This window comes from Cricetulus griseus, chromosome X (genome assembly GCF_003668045.3).
Source record: "Cricetulus griseus strain 17A/GY chromosome X, alternate assembly CriGri-PICRH-1.0, whole genome shotgun sequence".
Lineage (NCBI taxonomy): Eukaryota > Metazoa > Chordata > Mammalia > Rodentia > Cricetidae > Cricetulus > Cricetulus griseus.
In genome coordinates, this window is record NC_048604.1 from 98,200,936 (window position 1) to 98,213,205 (window position 12,270).

The following is a 12,270-nucleotide window of genomic DNA, read 5'->3' on the forward strand; positions in this document are numbered from 1 at the left end:
TGCTGGCAGAAGTGATGATAGGAACATTAGCTATAGTAGGCCACACAAAACACATTCACTATGCATGGATTTTTTCGTGAAACACTTCCATGGGACAATTTGGCTCATGAGGTGGCTCTGTGAGGCACATGCCTCAAGTGATTTAGGCAATATATGCCTTTCAGGGGCTCCCATTCTACATAGGATCCAGGGGGCAAATAGCAACTCTACCTTTTGATAGTTGCACAGAAAATCCAGCAAATATATCTGGAATAACCAGAATGTTTGGCACCAGCCTTTGTAATAAGGTGAAGGTCAGAGAAACTTGGTGGTAACGGTAGCACTAAGGGGTTTGGAGAATGCATTCTGGTAAGAGAGAACACTCAATGAGAAATCATGAAAGAGAAAGAGATGAGCAACATGGGGCCAAAGTGCTTGGTATTTGTTTGTAGGAAGAATGATTAAGGAAATAGACATAAGAGTTAGACCAAGAAGGCTGTATTAGGAAAAACATTCAAACTTTTTCTAAATGCACAGCAGAGATACTGGGAAGTGATCTAAGGAGGGGGTTGACTTCATGTACATTTGAGTAGGACTCTTTTTGCTATTTGTGAACATGTCTTTGGAAGACAGACAGAGAGCAAAAAGGGCAGACCAGTCACAAAACTACTGCAGAAGTCTGTGCAGCACGGTGTAAGGTCTGATCAAGGAGATGAACTTCAGACATTTAGATATAGAACTAGCGGCAAAAGTTGAGCATGGGTTGAATGTTTGTGTTTGAACACCTGGGTAGATGGTGGAACCATTAGCCTGGATGACTGGAAGAGAGGAGAATTGGGGCAGAAAGCCAGTGTCTTCACTTTGTACCTGCTGAGTTTGAGATACTTTTCTGATATATATGGGAGAAAATGTCAGGATTCATGGAAGGCCAAAAGAAGACATCAGATCCCCTGGAGCTGGTGTTCCAGGTGATAAGAAACTGCTTGAGGTGGGTGCTGGGAATTGAACCTACATTCTTTGGAAGAACAGCCAGTGCTTTTAACTAATCAGCCATCTGTCTAACCTCTTAAGCCCCATTATTAAAATATGCCCTTCATTGTTGTGAAATGAGGTCAAAGTACCAGTGGTTATGTGAATGTCTCTGGATTTGGTCCGAAAGAGTAGTTAGAATACTTGCTGCTCTTGTAAAGGACTAGAGTTTTGTTCCCAGCACCCAAATCCAGTGGCTCACAATTGCCCAAAACTCTAGATCCAGGGACTTCAATACTCTCTTCTGGCCTCCAAGGGACCATGTGCATTCTCACATACCTACCTAAGTAAAATTTAAAAAGAAAAATCTCTCCTCTGCTATTTCTTATCTTCTCTTCATTAACTCTTTAGGTTAACATACAATGTAGTAGGATTCTTTGTGGTGTTTAAATACATACTTCTACCCTATCTCTGTGTGGTATATGTGTGTTTGTCCAAGTGTGTGCACTAATGTACTCTCCTGTGTGGGGACACCTGGAGGTCAATGGTCGATGCCAGGTGTCATCCTCAATTGTCCCTCAATTTACTCTTTGATCAGGTGTCACTGACGATGGAGCTCACCATTTTGGCTAGACTGTCTACTTAGTGAACTCCCAGGAACTGCTTATCCCTTGTCCCCAGCAATAACTGAAATGGGCTTATAGGTAGAGTTAGGCCATGGCCAGTTTTCTATGGGTGCTGGCAAACCAAACTCAAGTTCTCATGCTTGAGCAGAAGCACTTTACCTACTGGTCCATCTCCCCAGGCTTTAGTTTTCTTCATCATCTGATGGAATATAATAGGAAGAACTAAAATTTCCCAGGAAGGAGATGCTATGAGATTGTAAAACAGGAGACTGATGAATGATGGAGGGAAAATGATGGAAAATCCTCCATTCACAAAACACTATCCTTCTCTGGACCAGGAAAAAGGGTAAGGATCATAGATCAAGAACTAGAAAGCATGTAAAGCATCAAAACTGAGTATTTTCTCACGGTATTGCCTTGACTAGATGGCTGCTGACTTGAGCTATTGAAGCAAAATTGACCCATTTAGTGTTCAAACTGTGGGAAAATCTTATTTAATGAGAACCAATGAGCCAGAACTCTTAGTGTATCTTGTTTCCCTATACATCTTGGAGAGATGGTCAAAGATTACTAGAAAAGGAGCCACAGATTCACACAAATGGGTTCAGGCTCTACTTTAAAAGTATCAATTGCCACATCTTTTCATACAAATAACAAAAGAATAACTAGGAGTGAACTGAAAACTTAAAGGCCTTCCCTTACCGGTCCCACAGCATTAATTTTATTATATTTTTCAGAATAATCTGCCAGGACTGGTGGAGAAAATACTATTTTGTAGTATATCCTAAAAATTTTATTCTCACCTCTATTTTTATCTTCAATTTTCTCATAAATTCAAAAATAACTTTCAGCACTAGATTTGTTTTAGAAGATAGAGTAGTTCTGCAATATTTCTGCTTGCAGACTAGGTACCTTCCCCCCTGGCCAACTCCGTTTAGCATTTAATGGCAATTTTTAAAAATTAAAAGTTTAAGATGTATTTATTTTACTTTATGCACAGCATGTATGCCTGTGCACCATATGTGTCACTGTAGAGGCCAGAAGAGAGTGTTGGATCTCCTGGAGCTGGAATCACAGACAGTTGTGAGCCATTGTCATGTGGATACTAGGAATCCAACCTGGGTCCTTTACAAGAGCAGCAAGTGCTCTTAATTGATGAGCAGTCTTGCCAACCTCCAACATCTTTTTCTCTCACAGTATCAAAATTAAGGAAAAGTTACATTCCTTCTAGGTGTCTCATTAAACAAGCTTTCATTTTCTCATAATCATGATGCATTTGTTAATTTTGGAAACAGACTTAGACTTTTAGCATATAATTATGAAAACTAATTTTTGTAGAAACGAGGTTGATTATCATGAAATGCAAGTATGACACAAACCTAAAAAGTTATATTTATGACACTTGTCTTGCCCCTATAAAATGCATGGAATGTTTCAAAATTTATGAAAATGCAATTGTTTATAAAATATTTAGTTTTATCCACTTAAAAACATTTTATTAATTATTTGTCATGTATACCCAAAATAAACACAACTGTGTCAAGATAGAACATAAAATAGTTCATCTATTCACAAATGAACAAGAAATAGTTCCTCTTATAAGAATTTAGCTTAATGAATCCAGTTCAGTGCTGCCAACTGTCATACAGAGAATAAACTATGTATTCTCCACACAAATCCTAGAAATATCTCATTATTCATGACTGCCTAGGTATTATTCATTATGATTTTTGGCTAGTGCTATAGTTTACATGTGTTAGAAACTTAATCCCCAATGCAACAGTGTTAGCATGTAGAGTCTTTGGAAAGTGCTTTGTTATGTAGGCTTTTCTTTCATGAATGAATTAATTCTGGTCAAAACAAATGAGCAGCAGCAACAACAAACCAGGCTTGTGGAAGTGGATTAGTTCTTTCTTGCCCTTCTGCTTCCTGCTGTGTGCAGAATAGTAAGAAGGCTTTTATCAGACAGATACTGTGCCTTGATCTGAAACTTTCAAGACCTTAGAACTCCGTGGAAATAAATTATGTTCTTTAAGTTACTCAGCTTCAACTGTTCTGTTATAGAAACAGAAAACTGAGTGCACAGTGATTTTTTCCTGACATTTTAGAATTGGCATCCATAAGGATCACTTCTGCACAGTCTCAGATTGTCATCCTCTCAAAATCCTGTATTGGGCTGAGATAGCACAGAAGCATCTAAGGCATCTGCTGCAGATGCTTGTGGATGACATTTGAAGACACATTAACTAGTACAGATAGGCACATTGATCTTTAGAGTTTCATCAATGCCTTTGTAAGTGAAACTTCTGAAATGAAAAATACATACAACTCTATCTCACCCCAGCCAGAATGGTTGCCATTATGATAGCAATCAACAACAAATGCTGGAAAGGATGTTAGGAAGAAGGAACACACACACACACACACACACACACACACACACACACACACACACACACTCGTTACGGACATCAGTTCCTCAAAACTAAAATTAGAACTATCAGGTAACCCAGCTATAAGCACTATACTCAAAGGATTTTAGATCAGCATACTACAAAGATACTTGTACATTCATGGTTATTTCAACAATGCACACAAGGACCAAGTTATACATTTAACCTACATGTCCATCAACAGAAGAATAGATAATGAAAATGTAACATATTACAGAGTGGAATTTAATTCGATACTGCCATAAGGAAGAATAAAGCTACATTGTTTGCTGGAAAAGTGGATATATGTTAACAGAAGACTCAGAAAGACAAATATCACATTTTTCTCTCAGTTGAAAATCCTAGACTGTATATAGAATCATGAAATATAAAACATACATGTGATATATACTTTTTCATTAGGGCTGACCTGAGACTGTAGGGGGAAGAATAATAGTGGTAGACTACAGGAGGAGAAAGAGGAAGGTATAGGGATAAATATGGTCAAAGTACATGATATGCTTTAAAGAAATGTCTTTATGAAGCCCACAAATATGTACAACGAATGCATGGTAATTAAAAAGAAAAAGAAACCTACATGATTGTATTGAGAGTCATTTTGAAAATAGAAATTGGGATTTCAAAAGCACATTGGAATGTGCAATGTGGCTTTGTAGTTGTCAGGAACCAAGGGAAGCAGAATTGATGCAATATCAGAAGAGATACAAGGTTGACTATGATGGATACAGATTTGAGAGATGCTGGAATCATCAGATCAACTGCAGTCCTTGTTTTAGACATTGTTACTATTAGAATGATTTCTCATTAACAGGTCAACGTGCATAAAGGAAATCTTGAAATATTTAGGCAAATGTTGATATATATATATATATATATATATTATATATATATATATATATATATGTCTTTATTTTTTATTTTTGTGTATATATGTGTGAGTCTAATTGCCCCCAGAAACTAGAAGAGGATGATAGAGACCTTGGAACTGGAGGTACAAGTGACTATGAGTCACCAAACATGAGCACTGGAAATTGAACTTGTGTCTTTTGCAAGAGCATCTGCAGCCCCTAGGCAAGAGCTTTTCATAAAAATGGGTCAAAACATGATTAGTGGAAAGAAAACGAAAACTCAGTTGAATCACATATCAAAGATTTTTTTCCTCAGAGAGATTTCATTGGGTTGCTATAATTCCAGTGGGCTTGAAGGCAACAAGTTATAACCCGAAACTTGAAACTTCTCAGTTTGTTAATGTTACATATCTGTGCATGTAAATGCAAGTAATAGTTAGCAAATAATAAAAATAAACCCATTAGTACCAAATGCAGAAATGCAATATCAACTGACAAGTTGCATTTGTGCTTGACAAGAACTTTTGTCTTGGAAGGAATCCACTTTATCTGTCATGGTACACATCAACTGAAGGCCAAAGCTTAGAACACTCTGAAAGAAGGGCAACATGGCATATGCTGCAGATAGTTTCTGTTCTACAATCTCTTATTCTTTAAAATATGGTGTTGGAGTTACTATTTTAGAGGATGAGTGGTTAAGCAATGAAGTAACCGGCTTGAGGCAAATTATCTAAAGAAGCCCAGAACTCCATAAAGAAAAAAAGTGCCTTTTATTTGTCTAAGATCCTGAACAATGTAAATACTAAAGCATTTTTAACAAATGAGGTAGAGGATATTTAAGAAGAAATTATATAGCTCAAGGGGAGTTTACAAGCTATGCTATCATGACTATGAAGTTCACGTATTCATGCTGTAGGTGCCAGCCATTTTCAATGGAGACATTACTGGAGTCCAAGTTGTCTCACTCATGTAAAGAGTGTTAAAAATAAAGCATTTCCTTTTGTTTTGCTTATTTTGCCATAGTTGAAATTCAATTCTCATAACTGTGAACAAAAGAGACAATAGAGTACACATTGAATTTATAAAAGTAGCCATCTATTTGCTTCCATGACTGTGGCAAAGAGGCAGTGTCCTCATTAGGGTTACTATTTGCTGTGATGAAACACCATGACCAAATGCAACTCAGGGTGGAAAGGGTTTATTTGGCTTATACTTTCACATCACTGTTCATCATTGAAGGAAGTCAGGACAGGAACTCAAACAGGGCAGGGATCTGGAGGCAGGAGCTGATGCAGAGTCATGGAGGGGTGCTGCTTATTGGCTTGCTAAGCCTGCTTTCTTATAGAACCCAGGAGCACCAGCCCAGGGATGGATGGCACCACCCACCATGGGCTGGACCCTCAATCCCTAATTAAGAAAATGCCTATAGCACAGGATCTTATGGAGGTATTTTCTCAGTTGAGGTGCCCTCCTCTCTGATGACTTTTCCTTGTGTCAAATTGACACAAAACTGTCCAGCACAGCAAGGAAGAACTAGGTTTTATTCACTTCTTTTTTTGTCCCATCTCATGCAAGAGGAAGAATAAACCTTTTTTGGGAAGAGTAGTGTCCACAAAGAGAGGTGCTGTGGTTTCATTATGATTTGTCCCCCCCCCCACACTCATGTTGAAATTTGTTGGCCATTATGGCTGTAACAAGTGATTATGTCATTAAGAGTGAACAATGCCTTTCTTGCAGAAGTGGGCTTGTTTTCTCAAAGTGGATTTTGCTACAGAGGAAGCTTCTCACATTTTTCTCTCCCTCTACTTTCCCACTGTCTTATGATACCACATGAGGCCCTTATCCAAAATAGCAAGCTGATCTTGGACTTCGAGGTTTTAAAACTATAATTGAAACCATTTCCCCTCCTTTATAACTTATCCAGTCTCTGAAACTCTGTTATGGCAACAAGAACTAGCTAAGGCAGAAAATTGGTACCAAGGAGTAGTGTGTTTCTGTAGCCATCACTGAAGATGAGAAGTTGAGCAGCAGTAGTCGATTTGGAAAGGACGAGGTGGCATGCAGATTCCCTGGGATGAGGTTTATTAGAATGAAAGGACCTCAAGGACAAGGTTGACACTTGAGGTTGGAGGAAGAAAATTAGACACTGGCTACCTATACAATATGTGGAGATCTAAACATGGTGTGGCTTCGAAGGGAACGGGCTTCCTTTTAAAGCCTGTAGATGACCTTAATTGAGAGGGGGATTGTTGTGGGGAAGACAGAAAAAAAGGAGTTGACATGAGTGGGAAGAGGGGGGACACAGATGAGCCTGTTCAGAGAGCAGCCTACAGGGCATCTCTCCCAGCAAATCCCCAGAACAGAAGAAAGATCTGTCTTTTTATAAGCTTTCTTTCGGGGGGGGGGGTGGAGTTGGGGAGGAGGTGGCAGAAAGTTTCACAGTATGTGACTTAGCTCAGCACAGTGCATGTGACAAAGAGCATGGAAGAGCCTGGTAACATAGATTGACAACTGTGAAGTCACAGCTCAAACTATTTAACTCTGTCACGGAGATAGGTTTGGCCTGTCTGTGGCTATAGTATCCAGCCTAAGGATTCAGGCACCTCTTCTAACAGAAGTGTCTTTGCAAACTGGGTAACAGTGGGAGAGATTTGAAGAAAATGCTGGATAAAGCATGGGACTGCATCGTCAGTGTCATTGGTGAGTCCAACTAAGTCTCAGAAGACTAGGTGACTCAGGAGTTGTGTTGAGCAGAATGTTGATAGAAATATGGATAACAAACCAAGGCTATGGATTAGTTAGTAAATGCTTGCCTAGCATGCCCAAGGCCCTAGGTTTGATCCCCAGCACCATATACTCCAGGCTTGATGGTACACATGTAGAATCCTAGAACTTGGGATGAGGAGGCAGGAGGATCAGGATTTCAAGATCCTCTTTGGTTACATAATGTATTCATGGCCGACCTGGAACTACTCATGACCCTGATTCAAAATAAAAGAAAGAAAAAGAAAAAAATATTGATGTTAGGATTGTTTAGAGTCCTTGCCTCCAAATAAGGAGAATAAAGCCTATGCTGCTACAGTGTCAAATGGAAACGGGGAGTATCTTATTGGAAGCTTGTTATCCACTTTCATGGGATTTGGCTGCATCATGTCTATGCCTTAGGGCTTTGTGGAAGGCTGAATTTAAGAGTAATGAAGGAGGCTATGTGATGGAAAAATATCTAAATAGCTAAGCTTTCAGAAAGCAGTGTGGCTGCTTTTAACTGCCTATACTAAACTAAGACAGAAGAGGGATGACCTAAAGGCAGGGTTTAATTAAAAGGGAAGCAGAGTGTAAAAATTTGGAAAATGACCAGCCTGGTCATGTAAAGAATGAAAATGTGTCCAAGAGTTCTGCCAAGCAACAGTTTCTAAAATGATTAGCTCGAACAAAATGGAGCCAGGTACTATTTGTCAGGATAATGGGGAAAAGGCCCTTAAGGCATTTCAGAAATCCTTGAGGCTGTCGCTTTTATCACCGGCTCAGAATTTTAGAGCCCTGTGGATGGAAAAGGTTTGCTTCTCAGGGCTGCCTCAGGTCTCTACTCTCTGCCCCTTGGCATAGTGCTGTGCGAATGCTCCATCACTTGCTGCAGCAGTCCCGGGTGCATCCTGCTGGAGCTGTGGAGGGTGCAAGCCATAAATTCTAGTGGTGTGCCAACTCTGCCAGCATACATACAGAGGGCAACAGCTGTGGAGGTGTGCGCTCTTCCACCTAGATTTCAAACAATATATCAGTGAACCTGGCGTCTCAGGCAGACGAGCCGCATGCTGGAACAGGCCTGCTTCCAGGACTTCTGACCTGCAGAGCTACTGGCAGCATGTGAAATCCTTTTAGAGAAGAGGCAGACCCAGCAGTGTGCAGCTCCTATCAGGCAGCTGAAGGCTGAGTGGAGTCAACGAAGCCAGACAGGAGTTGTCTTATTGTGCTGAGGAAAATCCCATGGGTTGAAAGATTACATTCTCCCTTTGTTCTAGCATCCAGGCTCTCAGGCCCTAACTTGATAGGGTTGCAAGCAAAGGAAGAACCCCTATCCCTTATCCTTACTCCTGCCACATGGCACATCATACATTAACCAAGCCCATCCACCTATATAGACAAAGAGTGTCTCCTATCACATAACTTAAGTCACATATGCCCAGCTCCTTTACCTGGGTCACAAAGCACAGTTCACACATTAATTAAGCCTGCTTCCTGTTTCTCAAAAACCTTTGAAAGAAGACACCTTGTTTTGTCTGAGCCTTCTTATTTCATCAGACCCCCACCCTACTGCTCAGAATCCCTTCCATCAGGCCTATTGCTCCAGTTTTGAATGGGAAAGTCTACTCTGTATCTATCCCATGGTTCTGTTTTGGACATAGGTAACTTTTTTTGGTCTTGGAGGTCCACTTTAGAGTTTAGTTGATAGTGGACTCACTAATAGTGTGGAACCCCGGAGACAGAGCACTGGGACTTTGCACTGTAAGAAAGAAGGCCACAAATTTAGGGGATCAGGTGCAGAGTGCTATGGTTTGAACACGGCTTATTCTCTCTGAAACACATGTGGAAGTTTGATTGTCATTGTTGTGATGTTGGGTGTTGGGGTCTCCAAGAGGTAACTAGGTTGTTTAGAGTGGTTAAGACCTTTCTTGTGAGAATAGGCACCTTCTCCTGAGAGTCGATTGCTATTGGAGGGGCATGTTTACCCTCGTCTTCACCAGCTGCTCTCCTAGAGGACCCATGTTTGATTCCCAGTGCCCACACAGTAGCTCCCGACCATCTGTTAACACAGTCCCAGGGGGAATCCAACACACTCTTTTGACCTCCAAGGGTACTACATATATGTGGTGAATAGACATACATGTAGAATTGTTATTGGAGAGACATGTTTACCTCTTCTGCATGTGTCCACATATACCTTTATTTTCTATCATATTATGACACAGGAAAAGGCCCTAGCTAGATGTGCAGGCAGATTTTGGATTTCCAGCCTTGTGAAACAAAATAAATCTGCTTATTTTCTTTATAATTACAACTTTGAGTATTCTATTATAACCACAGAAAACAGAACAAGGGAAAAGGTAATATCTTTTTTCCTTGTCAGAGAACAAATGTTCTGCAGATTGGGGAATATTTTCAGGAAAGACAGTGGATATATTTCTGGGTTAAATGTTCAGCTCACCACTCCCGTCCCCAAACCCCACTGAAAATCAGGTGAGGGAAAGAGCATCAGGATGCTCCATACAAGGTGGAAGATGGATTTTTGGCTATTGCCAAAGGAATTTAGGATTGAGAGTCTATTCCACAAGGTCTGTTAAGACCCTCACCTATATACTCATGTTCATATATATGTGTAATTACAATAATCCAATGTGAGAAGCATATATTCCTGGGTACAGAGGCCATGGTACCCTTTGTTGTCCTTTTCATTTATCCTCACACTGGATGTATCTATATAGATAGAAAAACAAGGGAACACTTGAGCCAGGAGTGAATAAAGAGGAGAGTTTTGAATAATCAAAGGATTGATCCTGTATCCAGACTGCCTTTAAACCTGGGATGTGATGGCTCTCATGATTAAAAGTGTTTGCAAAGTTTTGCTATCAAAATATATTCCTGAGGGGGTTGCCAAAGAATACATGGTGATAGTTTTACTCCAAAAGAAAAATCATTTTATGCTCATAGCAGAGGAGTAAAATTTTCTCATAAAAGCCATAGTTGAATAATCCAGCCTTGATGTAGAGCCTATGATTTCCATTGTGTATGCATGTGTGTGTATGTGTGTGTGAGTGTGTGTATGGTATGTGTATGGTTTTCTTAAATAAAAATGTAGACTCCAGGGAGGCAATCTTAATCAAGTACCCAATGATGTTGTTTTGGTACTCTCACTCTGTCTTTTAGCTTTTTCCCACCTATATCTAATTCAGTAGAAATTCTTAAAAAGAAGCAATTGGCATCTACTGCATCTTTCTTAAGGCATCCAAGTTTTCATAATATAATGTTTGTGCTAACTCTATGACTTTATGTGATATTTCATTGAATTACAAAAATCACAAAAAGTGAAGACAGTATACACAAGTTCAGGAGCAAATAAGAGTAATATTTGAGGTGTATTCAGCATGAATGTCATGTGTAGAAGAGAGGGATATTTCAGAGATGCCTCTTACCAGACTTCTCTTTTGTGTGCCTGCTTCCTTGGGCCCTTAATGTTAGGGACATAGGGTGCTCACAGTGAACAGGCTTCCGATGCATATTTTAGGGTCAGGAGGGAGCACACAGGTGATAGTTTATATTGATTGCTAACTTGACAAGATGCAGAATCACCTAGTAGACAAACCTCTGGGTGTGCCTGTGAGGGATTGTCTAGATTAGATCAATTGGGGTGGGAAGACTCACCTTAACTGTGGGTGGCATCATTCCCTAGGCGAGGATTCTGGACTAAGTAGAAAGGAAGAAGTGGGCTCAGCACTGCATTCATCATCTCTGTGCTTTCTGACTGTGGACACAATGTGACTAGATGCCTCACACTGTTGCTACCATGACTTCTCCATTATGGTGGACTGTCCTCTTGAACTGTGAGCCTAACCTTGTCTTCCTTAAGTTCTTTTTTGTCAGGGCATTTTTATCAGAAGAATAGAAAAATGACTAATACATTTTGAACTACTTTGGGCTATCTGAGTTTTTCCTCAGGTAGGTGTAAAATATTTTCTTTAAATCATAAAGTATTGGTGAAGATCCTGTTTGAGAAGAACATATACTGAAAAAAACAGCACCATGGATGATCATTAATATAAAATGATAGTGTGAATACAAGCATCTTCAAATGGCACAAAAGAACACAATTGTCTCCAGAGAGACTTAAGTATCATCTACTGTTTTCTACTGCATTTTTGACATCTCTTGAACATCATTGGAATCATCCCCATTCAGTATGCAATAATATACTTGTGTCTCATTTTCAGCCTTGATTCCTTTAGGAAAGATTATTAAGAGCTATTAAGAGAGTGCATTGAGATTGATGTCTGCATTTGTAGTCTTCATCTCCAATTTTCCTCATTCAAGATGTTAACCTAATTTTACCTAGAATAGCTTTTCATTGTCTCGAGGAATCTGTTTTTGCTGTTTCTCCCATCCCCTGGTTCATTTTTTGCTGGAATAATAGAAATATCAGCTCAGTCAATTGAAATTTTCCCTACAAGAGATCAATTCAAGATGGTGGCAGTCACCAGCATCTTTGGGATCAGGAAGCATCTCTGAAGAGCCTGAGAGACACACAGAGGCTATGAGGGGAGATGTGGTGGAGTCTTCAGAGACCTAAGTATCTCTAGAACAACTCAAAAAAGGGCATGTCTTATAGGATGATGCTTTTAATGG